A 3,669-nucleotide genomic window follows, 5' to 3' on the forward strand; every position below is an offset into this window, starting at 1 on the left:
TCTATAAATCTATCATTATGGCTAAGCAATCAATACACCAACTAAAACAAAAAGTCACAGGTAATGAAAGGAGAGAAAAGTCCCAAAAATATTCATGGTGTCTCTGCCTCTTGAAGCAGGCACAACTTGGTGATGGGTCTTTCCAGGTAGGTCGTCTTAGTCTTAATGCGAACTGACTGCACTAATCCTCCTTTATCAGGAACATTGTTTACAACTCTACCCATTAACCAAGAGTTGCAAGGAGCCAAGTTGTCCACAATGAGGACAACTCCTGGAAGAAAGTTCCGTCTCGTGATCTGCCACTTCTGCCGCTCCTGGAGTTGAGGCAAGAATTCCTTTAACCAACACTGCCAAAACAGATCAGCCATGCCATATATTGCACCTGTCTCCATCTTCGTTGAGCATAAACATCTTCCTGGGAAAACACTCGTGGTGGCAATGAAGGAATGGACTTTAAAAGAAGAAGATGGTTTGGTGTTAATGCTTCCAGATCACGGGCATCTGTAGAGGCTTTGGTTATGGGTCGACTATTAATGATGGCCTCAACTTCACAAAAGACTGTGTGCAGACTCTCCTCATCAAGACTCTGGGTTCTCAAAACAGAATTTAACACTTTCCGAACAGATTTAATAAGACTTTCCCACGCACCTCCATGGTGTGAACCAGTGGGGGGATTGAAAGACCATTTTATCCCTTTCTGAAGGAGTGTGTTATTAATTAGAGTTTGATTCCATTTTTCAATCTCTTCTCTTAGCTCGCATTCATCTCCTACAAAGCTGGTTCCATTGTCTGAACGTAGCGCCAATACTTGTCCACGTCTGGCAATAAATCTTCGGAGACCATTGATGAAGGAATCAGTATCCAGTGATGACAACATCTCAAGATGAACTGTTCTTATTGCCATGCAGGTAAAGATGACTCCATATTGTTTCAACAGACTCCTGCCACGCTTAATTTCAAATGGACCAAAACAATCCACACCCACACAATTAAATGGGGGCTTATCTGGACACACTCGATCCTGTGGAAGGTCTGCCATCCTTGGACTTCCTGGAGCAGCATGTAGTCGTCGACATGTTATGCATTTAGATAAGGTCTTCCTAATTGCAACACTGGCACCTGGGATCCAATTCTTTTGACGCAGTTCAGCCAGCATATGATTGCGGCCACCATGGCTTATCTGGTGATGTATGTGGCACAGTATAATTTCAGAAATGTGAAGGTCTTTAGCCAATATGGCTGGGTATTTAGCTTCAGCAGGCATAGCTGCTTTGCTTAGCCTTCCACCAACTCTTAGTACACCACCTTGGAGAATAGGATCAAGCTTATAGAGCTGACTTGTCTTCTTCACTCGTTCATGTTTCTGTAAACTTGTAATTTCCTCTGGATATCGCTTTCTTTGACAATAGCAGATGATGGCACTCTCAGCCTTTCCAAACTCTTCCAATGACAAGGCACCCAATGCAACATTTTTCTTGAACACATTCATTTCTTTCCTCAATCTCTCCTGAAAAGTTTCATCATCAAGATCAGAGTTGGCAAGATTCGTCTTCAGTTGTGCTCTCCTTTGAGCAAGTTTGGATAGCAATTGTTGAACCTGAGAAGCCATCCAACCATTGTTTTCAGTTTGCCCCAAGAGGAAAAAGAATGGATGAAATTCATAACTGGATCCACTTGTTCATTGGTGCATGTCACATTAACAGAAATCAATGTCTTGACCTCTGGATCATCCAGAGCAAAATGACTTATGTCTTCAGGATTTGTAGGCCATTTCCATTTAGGGTCCTGAAGAAACTTGGTCCTGACACCCAGGTATCAGTCTTCAAAAGAGAGTCCACATTTGTTCCTCTGGATGCCAGATCTGCTGGGTTAATACTGGTAGCAATGTACCTCCACTGTAAGGACTTTGACCAATTAAGTATCTCTCCAACCCGATTTGTCACAAAGGTCTTAAATCTCAATGTTTCATTTTTGATGTACAAAGTACTTCAAAACAGAAGTACTATCAGTCCAAAAAACTGAGTCTTGTAGTTCCATCCTTAACTCCTTCTTCAACAGCTTATCCAAACGGCTGGCAACCACTGCCACTGTCAACTCCATGAGAGGAATGGTGATGGGTTTAAGTGGAGCTACTCTGGCTTTACCCATTACAAATGCACAATGCACCTGTCCATCAGCAATGGACTGCAACAAGTAGCTCACAGTTCCATATCCGTTCTCGCTAGCATCACTGAAATGATGAAGCTGCGAGCTTGTAGCTTCTCCAAAGTTCTGTGGCTTCAGACATCTGTTAACCCCAAACAGTTCAAGCTGATGAAGTCCTTCCAACCAGTTTTTCCACTTCTGAGATGCATCATGTGGCAAAAGATCATCCCAACCAACATGCCTTCTACTTAGATCTTGTAGAATCCCCTTTGCGACCTGATGTGCCCAGTGCACAAACAGCCAAAACACACCCCATTTTCTTTCAAAAATGGCAGTTTCTCCCCATGTGTCCTCTTTTCCAGTAGAGGGCATGTGTCTAGGGAATGTCCAGCTCCACAAAATAAACAACTCTTTATAGCAGCTGTCTCTCTAGCTTCTTTTATTTTAGAGTCGGCCTTCTTCTGCATTTCTCCAACAGTAGTAGCAAAACTACTTCCTTTTAGCTTTAATCGCTGCTGTGATTTATAGATCTCAACATCCTTCTTTGGTTTAGATGAGGAATCTTGAATATCACCAAAAAGTGGATCTTCACCTGCCTTTCTACAAACTGAACAATATCACTGAAGGTGGCTCTCCTTTTATACCTCTCCTGTAGATCACACACAGCATTTCTCCATCTGTCTCGCAGCTTAAAGGGCAGTTTTTTGAGGATTGTTTGCATATTTGCAGGAACATCCAACTCATGTATACATCCATTGTTGATTCGCTTCAAGATGGCGGAGATGGAGTAGGACGTGTTGACTTGAGCTCCTGACAAACTCTAACTAACTATACAAACTAACTATACAAACTGACTTCAAACTTGGATATATGTGTGTATATATATATAGATATGTGTATATAAAATAATATATATATATATATATATATATATATATACGGAACAGGTGGAAGAAGGAAATCCTCACGCTCTGAACCGTGGAAGCTGAGCAACGAGTTGAGCTAACGAGCCGGCCTGGGAGCTGCTTCAGCCAGAGAGGCCGGGTGAGTGCTACCGCCGCTAGCCGTTGGATCGAGTGAGAGGACCTGGGGGTTGTCACAGTGAAGACACGCTCTGCCACCGTTTGGACCGCGAGCCACTGGAAACCGAGGGAGCCGAACTGCAGCTGTCGGATCAGGGTGCTGTTACAATCGGGACCCGGTCTGCCGCCGTTTGGACCTGCGGGCCTCTGGAACCGAGGGAGCCGAGCTGCAGCTGTCGGACCTGGGGGCTGTTGCAGAAGAGAACCGGTCTGCCGCCGATTGGACCTGCGAGCAGCTGAGGCCGAGGGAGCCGAGCTACAGCTGTCGGATCTGGGAGCTGTTGAAACCGGGACCTGGTCTGTAACCGTTGGGGCTGCGAACTTCTGGACCGAGTGAATCGTGGTACCGCGTGGGACCTGGAGGTTGTTGCCGCTAGGCCTCGGCTAACAACATAAGCCTGTGAACCTCGTGGCTAACAACATAAGCTAACAACACTAGCCT

This window comes from Nematolebias whitei, chromosome 20, assembly GCF_014905685.2.
Source record: "Nematolebias whitei isolate Nwh7 chromosome 20, NemWhi1, whole genome shotgun sequence".
NCBI classification, from domain to species: Eukaryota; Metazoa; Chordata; class Actinopteri; order Cyprinodontiformes; family Rivulidae; genus Nematolebias; species Nematolebias whitei.